Source organism: Dipodomys merriami, unplaced genomic scaffold (genome assembly GCF_024711535.1).
Source record: "Dipodomys merriami isolate MVZ:Mamm:240054 unplaced genomic scaffold, mDipMer1.0.p SCAF_136, whole genome shotgun sequence".
In the NCBI taxonomy this organism is placed as follows: Eukaryota; Metazoa; Chordata; class Mammalia; order Rodentia; family Heteromyidae; genus Dipodomys; species Dipodomys merriami.
This window is the reverse complement of record NW_027202671.1, coordinates 2,333,732-2,345,668: the sequence shown is the minus strand read 5'-3', so window position 1 is coordinate 2,345,668 and position 11,937 is coordinate 2,333,732. Positions and strand designations below refer to the sequence as shown.

Below are 11,937 nucleotides of genomic sequence, written 5' to 3'. Positions count from 1 at the left end.
GGTTGTAACCCTAGCTACTCAGTAGGCTGAGATCCAAGGTTTGCAATTTGAAGCAAGCTCAGGTGGGAAAGTCTATGAGACTCTTATTCCCAATTAACCATGCAAAATCTGGAAGTAGAGCCATGCCTAAAGTGGTATAGCAGAGTGCTAGCCTTGCGCACAAAAATCTAAGGAACAGCACCCAGGCCCCGTGTTCATATCCCAGGATTAATACACAGATACATGGGAGATATAAGCTAGGTGCTTATATCCTATTCTTGAATGTGAGATATGAGAATGGTTGTACAATGCCAGCCTGCACAAGAAATTCCATGAGAATATTATGTCCAATTAATCACCTAAAAGTCAGAAATTGATGTGTGGTTCATATGGTAGAACATTAACCTTCAGGGAAAAAGCTAACAGACAATACTCAGAGTTGAAGCCTCAGGTACAAAAACTAAACTGAACTGGAAAAAACAAGCAACCAAGGAAGGAAGGAAGGAAGGGAAGGAGGAAGGAAGGAAGGAAAGAAGGAAGGAAGGAAGGAAGGAAGGAAGGGGGGAGGGAAGAAGAAAGAAATAAAGAAAAGAAAGAAAGAAGAAAGAATGAGAGAGAAAAAGAAAGAGAGAAAGAAAGAAGGAAAGAAAGAAAGAAGAAAAGAAAGAAGGAGGGAAGGAAAGAAATAGGAAGGAAGAAAACAAAGAGAAAGAAAAAAACAATGTATATGTACTTGGTAAAGAGAAGACAAAGTGATTTTTTCCAGGAAGAATTATTTAGAGTGAATAAAAGATCTAAGAAGAAACAAGAATATATATCAATATATTTAAGAAATACCCTGGTAGACCACTTGCTTCTGTGCATTATACATTTCAAAATGTCATGAAACTGTCTTCTACAGTCAAATGGTCTCCAGGGACAAACACATTCTCTGCAGGCACTTTATTTTTCTGTCCTCTGGGACATCTGTGGATACAAGGCCTGTGGTGACTCACTGAGTTGAGCCAATCCTGCAGCTGTGCCCAGCCCTGCCCACCCCTGCTGATTTCCATGTGCCCAGAGCACAGCCCACTGCCCTGAGCACTTCTTCATAGGCTGCTCACACCCTGTGCAGTAGTCAGTCCCAGTAGTACACAGCATGGACATGAGGACCCCTGCTCAGCTCCTGGGGCTCCTGCTGCTCTGCTTCCCAGGTAAGGAAGGAAAATGCTGGAGATTAACCCAGCCTTGTATAGTCAGGGTTGTATGGTACTTCAGGGAAGCCTCTGTACCATAATTATCAAGGTGGAAATTTGTTTTTATGTTTCTACTGCCAGGTGCCAGATGTGACATCCAGATGACCCAGACTCCATCCTCTTTGTCTGCAACTCCAGGAGACACTGTCTCCATCAAGTGCCAGGCCAGTCAGGACATTAGCAATTGGTTATCCTGGTATCAGCAGAAACCAGGGAAAGCTCCCAAGCTCCTGATATACAAAGCATCTAATTTAGGATCAGGCGTCCCATCCAGGTTCAGTGGCAGTGGATCTGGGACAGATTATTCTCTCACCATCAGCAACCTGCAGACTGAAGATTTTGCCATGTATTACTGTGTACAGGGTAAGAGTTACCCACCCACAGTGATACAAGTTACAACATAAACCTCCCAGGGAAGCAGAAGTTAGAGGCTGGGCTGTTCCAGCTGCTCCTCCTGGGGCCTCCACCTGTTGACAGAGCTTCTCAAATACAGACAGACTCTGAAGGTCACTCAAAGATTTTGGTAGAAGTGGCTGGGCATAGTTCTCCCTACTCTGGCTCTCTTATGCAGTAGTACAAATATGACAATGCCCTCTTGATTCAATAGAGCACACAGATCACATCACATGAGGATTCTGTGAGAGCATTATTTGGGATTCATTTGTAATGTTGAGACATGCTAGTTAATCCAAGCAGATTTTATATTTTCTAATAAGATAAAATTATATAAACTACAGCCAATCTGAGACTGTGTTATGTTAATGAGTCAAGCTAGACACAGAAATGGAATGCTGTCTGGTGTACCCTCAGACGCAGATCATCTACATGTGAAACTGGAGGCCTCCTCACCTAGGCCCTTGTCCTTTCTAGACACCCAGTGGTGGATGCCAATGCTCTCAACTGCTTGTAGAACCGACAGGTAACCTTCAATCAACCCCTCCACCCTAGTGTCTGCCTGCAGATTTCCTTGCATTCTAAAGCCAATGCTTCAAACTTTCCATCTTCGTGAGGACTCCTCACCCAGAAACCCTATAGAAAATATTGGTGCAAATGGTTTAAGAAGTAAATGATGATAAATGGCCACACAGAACAATAATTACAGCAATCTACTCTCCATTGCTTTCTAGAAATGTCTCTTCATTGTGTTTGCATGGATTTGAAAAAGATATTATTATTTCCAGTAATTAATTTTTATACACCTCAATATGTTGGTACAAAGTTCATCAGCAAATAAAAAGATGCTTTGTTACTTAATTTTTCGATTTAATGTCTCCTCTTATTTTTTGCTTCATAGAATTTGGAGGAGGTCATACTATACAATTTTGTATATGAGGAAGTGATAGTAAACATTTCAGCATTAAACGCAGTCTGATGGAAAAATGTTAAATTATTTCAGCACTGAGTATGATCTTAGTCATAGAATTTGCATATGCTTTAAACCACTAAGGTATTTTTCAATTATTTCTGTCTTCCTTAAACATAAATAGCTTTTGAATTATCATGAAAAGCTGTTGACTTTTAGAAATATTTTCAACTACTTTACTCATATTATCTTGTTCCTAATCTTGTTTGAATGGTGAATTATGTAGATCACCATAGAATATTTTAAAAATCATCTAATTTTGAAATGGCTTTCTATTTGTGCAATATATTTAGCTGCTCAAAATGGAGTCCTTGAGAGAAGGAGGTGGGATAAAAAGAGGAGGAAGAAGAGGAGGAAGAAAAAAAAGATAGGGATGGTAAGGGGAAACAAAGGAGGAGGCAACAATGCGTGATAAGAAATGTACTCATTACCTGGCACAAATACTTCTAACCCCTCTCTATGGTATTTTCATAATTAAAAAAAGATGAAATTTGCCTTTCTTAACATTAAGGTTGACAATTTGAGAAGGTGAAAGGAAGTTGGTCAGAGGACATTGTTGTCAGGTAAGCTGAAATGAGATTCAAAGACAAGTGAGAAGTGAATACACAGCCCTGTAATGAACTGTAATCAGATGAAAACGGTTTGAAAATCATACGAATATACTCTGAAACTGGTCAATTTGGTGGCACTGGGACTGGAACTCAGGCCTTGAGCTCACTAGGGTGGCATTCTCCCACTTGAGCTACACTCTCACATCAGTAAATTATTCTAACAGTTACACAGATGAGGACACTGAGGGAAAGGCAGGCTAAGGAACTGGATTGGCCCACACAGTCACTAAGCATATGGGGTCATGATGCTAACCCAGCTTTCAATTAGGGTCTGTATGATAACAGGTGGACTCTGATTATGAATAAAGTCCTTTATCTTGAGTATGCAAAGAAGTTTCTGGAATTGAAATAGTACAAATAAAGTTTTATAGAGGTAAATAAAGCAGATGGAAAGGCAAAGGAGGAATGATATCCAGAGCTACAGGCAAAGTGCTGCTCTGATTGCATATGCAGATGTCCTTGGACAAAGCATGGATACCCAATTACTACAATTTAGAGGAGCAAGAAAATACAGCCTGGATTCCTCATGGACCAGGACAATGAATGTGGTTCTCTAAATATTATGGAGTAAAAACTTGAATCTAGAGTTATAGACAATGATAGTGCCATTTACTCTGGGGTCAGATAAGGCCCACTTCTTCTATGCTGTGGTATCAAACACACACACACACACACACACACACACACACACACATACAAACTGTTGTGCCCAATAGAGTGATGATTTTTACCAATTCTATTAACAAATGAGGCAGTTTCGAGGCCCTCAGGAAAGATCACTCAGCAGCAAATATAAGATGGGTGTGCAGTATTAACTTCTGGCCTGTTCTTAGTTTGAACCTCACCTACTTCAACCTATAGTCACAGACTTCTCAGAAACTGCTCTGTACAGCAAAGCAATTCAATCATCTTATCCTCTATAATGTTTTCATTGAAAGCTAATGGCATAGCTGTCAATACATCTAATAATTAGACATAGTAACATACACAACAAGAAAAAACTACAAAGCATAGTTTAAATACTGTAGATCCACAATACAAAACTGTCCCAACTGATATTTCTGTTTCTTTGGTTTTGTTGGTTTTCTTTGCTTGTTTATTTTTACTGGAACTTTCCATATAATTAGGCTGCCCTTGAACTTGATATCTCCCTGAATGTTGATATTATTCTCATGAACCACCTTCCCACCTTCTACTAACATTTCCTTATGCACAACAGAATAATATAGTAAAGGATTGTAATCCTATACTGAATACAATGTTCTGCTCAGAAGTGGCACTGTGACTCCAAGTAATAGTACCATGCTTACCTTGAACAAAAGAGCTAAAGGACCCCAAGTTCAAGCCCCACAACCAACAACAAAAAAAATTATCCTGCTCATGTCACCTTGTCCAGGACGTGCACCAGAGACTTCAAGAACAAAGCTTATTTTCAAATACGTGAGAATTCTATCCTCTCCCTTTTTTTGATATTGATCCTGAAGATGCAAGACTCCCAAATACTACTTTAAATAAGGTCCTATGTTTTGCTTGGGCTGAAATGAACTGTAATCCCCCAGTTTACACCACCCAAGTACATAAAATTACATATATGAGCCCCATCAGGTTGACTTTGGAGAAAGTCATGGTCTCCATTTTGTCTTTATGACCATGTTCCATGGCAGAAGAAGAAACTCCAGGCAAGCTGCTCTGTAAAAGAGAGGTGAGTACTGATAACATTCTAAACAGACTTGCAGCATTCTTTAGGCCCCAGATCTCTCAGATTCCCAGTACAAATGTGGATTTGTGGTTTATTAGTCTCTTCATTCATGCTGTAACTCTCTCTCCCAAACTAGGTACTCACTTGTTAATGTAAATAAGTGTTTAAGAGTGATAAATTGGCATATTGTTCCTGTAGAGGTACAAAGTTTTTCTAAACATTACATGTTATTAATTACCATGAGATATAAAGACTGAGAAGCAAATAGAGGAACACAAAATAACGTTAGTATATACTAACATTAATGTGCAATGGCATTTCTTTGTGCACATTTAGAAAGCCTATAGAGATGTCAGAGATGTCAGTGCCCCCATAAGGGTCAGAACTGACAGGTTGCTTGCTCTGAACACGGAAGAGAAAGGACACCTGTCAAAAAAGGAAGTTTACCTTCTAGGAGTAGGAAAAGGCAAGAGAAATATTCTCGCTGTCACTCTACAAATGAAAAGTCAATCTGCCATTGGACAATGCCACAGGGCATTGAGTCCTGTGTAGGACTTAAGATATCCAGACCTATTAATTTCACATTTTTTTTCCTCTTCAAGTCATAGAAACTTTGGTCAATTGCTGCAGAAAACCAATATAGAGGCTTCTTACTGAATTTTCCTATAGGAAACTTCCATGCAGAAGGATCTAAGAGACCTGTGTGTGCCCTGATTTTCTGTTGAGCAATGCAAGTTTTCTCATCCAGAAGTCAGGGAACACAGGCTCTCGGGCAGATAGAAGAAGTGTGCAAGTCCAGTGGGGTGCAAGCAGCTGGACAGACTCTGAAGGAGAAAAATTGAGGACTCAGGAGTATTATACTCCTTTTCTTGGCTCTAAGAAAAAAAATCCAATTTCTGAACTTCTTCAGTGCTAACTTCTCATATTCTCAGATCTGACCTCTCTTAATGCACAATGACCCATCCTTTCCACCATCACCTCCTTTCTCTGACATTCCTTACTCAACATTATAAAGACCCTTGGGATGACTTCAGAATCACTCAGAGAACATTCAAGATACCGTTCCTGTTTGGTAATGCTTAACTGAATCACATCTCCCAAGTACTTTTGGATACACATGATAACATTGGTAGGCTCAAGATACTTGAGCATCTATTTCTCCGGAGGAGTAGGTAGTATTCATCTCTAACAACTGTTCTCATCTCTTTCCAAACTTTTTTCCTCTAAAGTAGAATGAAAATCATGTGGTAAAGCTTGGCGCCCATGACTCATGCCTGTAATCCTAGCTACTCAGGAGCTACTAAAAGGATCTTGGTTCAAAGCCAGCCTGGGCAGGAAATCCCATGAGAATCTTGTCTCCAATTAACCACAAGAAAACCAGAGGTGTGGCTTTGACTCAAGTGGTAGAGCACTAGCCTTGAGCTAATGAGCTCAGGAAGAGGACCCAGGCCCAGAATTCAAGCCACAGGACTGACCAAAACAAACAAACAAACAAAAACAAGGTAGTTTTTAAATCAACAGAACACAAAGAAATCTCGGGTTTAGATCCTGACACCTATGAGGTTTAAAGTCTGCAGCAATCTTCTATCATTGCCTTCTATGTGAGCTTCATGTTACCTACAAATTGGTCAAAGAATCTTCTGAGTTGGTGAGCCAGAAAACAGAATTCTTTGCAGCTAGATTTATTCTAAGAAATGTTTGTTGATGGAAATTAAAGTGTTCTAGAATTCCCTCCATTTTCCTAAACACCAATGAAATACGGTCGAAAAGTTAGATATATGTCATTCAGGAACAACCATGTGGAGTTTGTCCATGTGGACTTGGATGGGTCATTTGAAGTCCAGCTCCTGTACTTGTATATATTTTCAGCTCATGTATTGGGGTTTGAATCAGGGCCTCACATTCCTCTTCTTGCTTACTTGCTTGGCTGGTACTCTAGCAATTGAGTCACATCTCTAGCCTGAAGTTTCACTGGTTAGTTTGGAGATGAATCTTGAAGAATTTTCTTCCTATGCTTACTTCAAACTTTGACCTTCTAAATCTTAGATTCCTGAGTAATGAGGATCATAGGCATGAGACATTGGTCCCCATGGATCTGGACAAATATCTACTTATGACTTGAATTACAAACACTTAACAGTCATTTAATCTTTTGAATCGCATGAATACTTGGCATTACCTTTCTAGTTGTGAGTAATCTGAGAGCAGTTACACTTAAATTTGAATTTGGATACTGAGTGAACAATTCAAATTTCTTCATTATAACCCACAAGTAAGTCATCGTCTTAGAAATCTCTACAGAAAATAAACTGGGACAGCAGAGAGGGAGACATGGAAGGCCTCACAGTGTTGTGGTGCATGCCCCATATGCCAATTACATATAGTCCAGCATTGGGTAGTGATCAAGTATGACTTGAAGCAAAACACAACCTATAGGAAGCTGTTGTTCTTTCTGTTAGCTCTGGCCTTTGAGAAGTGTGAGCTGGCAACCTGCTCTCTCAGGAACCTTGCATGGCCATCAGGGACAGCTGTTCTTCCCACTCCCTCCAGGAGGACATTGCACTCTTCACCAAACACAGCTTCACAGACAAACTCCTCCTTTCATCAAATCCAAAGCTGTATAGTTTGATGATATGGCAATACAAGTTTGACGGTTTCACCTTTTGCAGGTAGAAAATGTCCATGAACTGTGTGACAATTTCTGCCACTGGTATAGTAATGGTTTGAAGGGGAAAATGCCCATCAACACCATCAGTAATGAAAGAGATGGCAGCTCAAAGTCACACTGTGAAGAACTTTCAGTTTCCTCCACAAATCTTGATGACCATAACCCTTAACCCTTCAAAATCATGATGATATGACCTCCCCCTTCTCAGCAGGCACTCATGACCCTCCAGTGGGGCCATGCTTCCCAGAGTGGACATAACAGTAATGAGCAAGGGGATGGTTTAGACAACAGTGAAACTTCACCTGGCAAAGGTGACAATGACCATCCAAACAAGGAAAAGGCACTATAACAAAAGAGATAGTTTCTCCTTAGTAGCAACAAATATTATGAGAGCCTGGCTCTTCCAGTACCTCACATATCCCTACCCTTCTGAAGAGCAAAATATACAATTAGTACAAGACAAAAGACTCACAATTCTCCAAGTGCACAACTGGTTTATTAATGCCAGAAGGAGAATAGTGCAGCCATGATTGACAGTCAAATTGAGCAAGTGAGACTGGCTGAATATAATTCTGAGGGTCAAACAATGGAGAACTTTGTATTGGATGGTCAGTAACACATGAGGATGTTGACATTTAATATGAAATTGTAAACAATTGTGATTATGCTTTATTTTCCTCATTTTTCATCAAGCAACAGAGGACCAATACAACAAGAACACAAATGTGAAAGAAAATGAAAAAGTTCTGTCTAGGTAAAGATCTTCTTGGAAAAGATTCCAAGAGTTAAATCTAGAGTAATATAAATACAGGAGCTAAGTTAAACTTGTACATTTCTGTTGATCACTCCATTATCTTGCCTCAAATTGTTATAGAAGAGAACATATATGTATATGGAGATAAAGGTGTGTACACACACACACACACACACACACACAAACACAGATATATATACACATTTTTTCCACTATGTATATTGTTACCAAAAGAATGACTGTTTGAAAAAAATAAGGAGAGACTGGATATATATTATATATCCAGAGACTGATTATATTTTATATTATGTGACCTGGTGGGTCATGCTGAGATGCATGACAGGCCTTGGATAGACCTTGTCACTCATCACGAACTCCAGCTTCAAGAATCTATATACACTTCACTAATTTGGGGAGAGGAAGGGAAAAACAAAATGCTTAAATAGGGATACAGGCTGACTCATTCTAACAATGAGATTTACAAGACACTATGTTGAAAAATGAACTTTACAATTTAGGTGGGGAGAGGGAGAGTGTAGTTGTGGAGGTGGGAGGGAAGGGATGGTAGGGGAAAAACAAAGGAGGAGGCAACAATGCTTGATAGGAAATGTACTCATTATCTTGCTCATGTAACTGTAACCCCTCTATACAGTACTTTTACAATAAAAAAACATATTTTTGAAAAAGAATGTGTTTTCATGCCCAGATTATGTTCCTCCACAACCTGTTAGTTAGTTTCAAAACAGATCTTTATATAGTTTTGCTTCATGAAGCAATTCTTATTATGATTTTGAGGGACACATCTTCAAAGAGCTTACAAGGAAGATTTAGACACAGAGCAGGAGATCCTTCCAGTTCTTTGTCTAGGTTGGGGACAAAGCAATCTTTAGATGGGCAGCTTTGCTCAACACAAAAAGAAGTTTGAATGGTCAGTGAACCACAACTACTTCTTTATCTGAAATTTATAGTATGGAGCATTGAAAGGAACAAGAGAAGATTGTAACAAAATTCATAGAGTTGGGTCTATGGATTGTTTCAGGTTAGATATTCTATGTATTTAGCTCATTTGGAAAACACAAAAGAATGTGCGGTTTTATATGTCCATGAAATATTTTCTCAGCAATTGATCCTCCCTAGAAGACAATATCATTCCCTTTAAGCTTTGTTATATTTACACTAAAATATTTATTTGAAGAATGTGAGATTATGTTGAAAAGGTATTAAGTCACAAAATGTGGACATTTACACAAACGATCACAAACAAGATCATACTAAGGCTACCAGCACAACTATGTTTACTGCAGCATTATTTACCATAGTTAACATATGGAACCAACACTGAAGCCCTCCATAGATGAATGGATCAAGAAAATGTGGTATATATACACAATGGAATTCTATGCCTCCATCAGAAAGAATGACATCGTCCCATTTGTTAGGAAAAGGAAAGACTTGGAAAAATTATATTAAGTGAAGTAAGCCAGGCTCAAAGGAACATAGGTCCCATGGTATACCTTATTTGCAATAACTAGTATACGTCTGGGACAAGCAGAAAAGGTAAAAAACTATGTACATATGACCAGATAAGATGATGTTAAGCAAAATGAACCCCAAGATATTGTTTCTAACATATTTATAAAGTACCATGTGATTTTTTAGTATGTTCTCCTCCCACAGTATAACCCCTGTTTTCACTGTATTTAATGTTGGTCTAATTTGTGGAGAGGAAGGCAAAATACAAATTGTTTAAATAGGGATACAGGTTGACCCTTTGCAACAATGAGATGTACAAGACATTATGTTGAAAAACTAACTTTACAATTTAGGCATGGGGGGCTGAGGAGGAGGGGGAACTGAAGTTGTTGAGGTGGGAGGGAAGGGATGGTAGGGGAAGGAGGAGGCAACAATGCTGGATAAGAAATGTCCTCATTACCTTGCTCATGTAACTATAACCCCTCTGTACAGTATTTTTAACAATACAAAAACATTTAAAATGTGTAAATGAATACATTATTTTTGAAAAAAAAAGAGTGTCCATCCAAACATGTTCTACTTAATATTTTAGGATAGGTCAAATATCAACAAATCCAGCTTGGATATGTATTGCCAGTTCCATCCAGTGGACAACATTCCAGTGGAAAAATTACTCATGGCATGTGTTGATATTGCCAAGAGAGGTAAGAGAATATGAGACACTTTACAGAATTTACTGAATTTCTTTCACCTCCACTGTTAGTGGATAAGAGACTATGTGTTAGGTTGGGGTTAAGGCAGTTTTGTTCATGGATGCAAGGGCACATTCTAAGTGGTAGTTAATAGGATCTAAGGGGATAGGAAAGCTGAAGCTCACTAGAGAACAGATATTCATCCTGTCTTTGTATAGGATTGTTGCCCTGTAATGTCAATCACTCAGAATCCTGTATAAACAGGAAGAGGCAAAAGTACAAACCAGAGTTGTCTCTTGGCATCGGACATTCTCCACATGCACCAGTGAGTCAAACTGGTCATTCAGTCATGACCAGTAAAAACTTATTGCAAGCTATGCATTATCTATTGCTAAGGATGACTGCAGCTCAAACCAATGGGGAGAAATAACTTTCAGTTACTCTCACTAAGATGAGGGGCTGAGGCTTATATGCATCTATCCTCTCATCACCACTGAGGAAATGCTGAATGTGCTTATTCCTGACACAGTATCCTTTTTGATTTATAAGCACAGGTCTCCTCTCTTGCTTCAAGATGGCTGGTAGAAGTGAGCACATACATATTGAAAAACAGTACCAAGGTATCAGCACTGCCAGATAATCTCGTTAAAAACAGTTTAGAATTCTATACCTTTCTAGCAACTAGATTCTGGCTGCATGCTTTATAGCCAGTTCCTATAAAGTGTTATCTCCTGGAAACACAGTAAGAGGATTTTACTTAGGTATCAATGTTACAATTTGGCTAGTGCTCAATAAGAACTTCAGTGTGCCTTGGGTCTAGTGATTGGAGACCAAAGGCACAAACATGTTCCCATGGTTGCCACGCCACCTCCTCCAGAGTCTGCATGAGAGATTGTGTTAGACAAAGAGATTCCAAGAAGCGTACCTGCAGGAAGTGGGTGTTGGTTCAAGGCTTCCCATACACTTGGCTGCACCTTTATAGCCTCTACCTTTATCCTTACTATATTCCTCTTAGCTGTACATTTGTTGCCTTAATTCTCGTTTTGGCTAATTTTCTATTGATCCACGAACAGAGCATGTTGTTTCTTTCCAGTCCAATAGAAACGGCTTCTCTGAATAATAAAGACTAGGACCAAAGATTAAATGTGGGCAATTCCCCAATCAATCTATCATCTGATGTGACGCTGCCTCCGGAAACTCCTACAATTTCACAAGCAGTTTTGCGGCTCACTCATAGTAAATACAGAAACTTAAAATTTCCAGATATGTTACAACAGGAAGAATTAATGAATTAAACTAAGCTAGAAGGAGTTATCCCAGAAGCTCAGAGAGTTCTAGAAAAAGGCACCCCTGTTAATAAAAGGAAAACAAAGATGCCCCTAACAGTTAGTCCATCTTATAAGGAATAGATGGTGGTTTCCCACAAAATATAAAGTTAGTAACATCACATTTCCTAAACCGAC

The 11,937-nt window shown here is 39.1% G+C and overlaps 1 pseudogene; it reads left to right on the top strand.

Annotated features, from left to right (window-relative positions):
- Nucleotides 1-1,117: 1,117 nt before the first annotated feature.
- On the top strand, nt 1,118-8,085 carry LOC138825185 (homeobox protein Meis2 pseudogene; annotated as a pseudogene).
- The last annotated feature ends 3,852 nt before the right edge of the window (nt 8,086-11,937 follow it).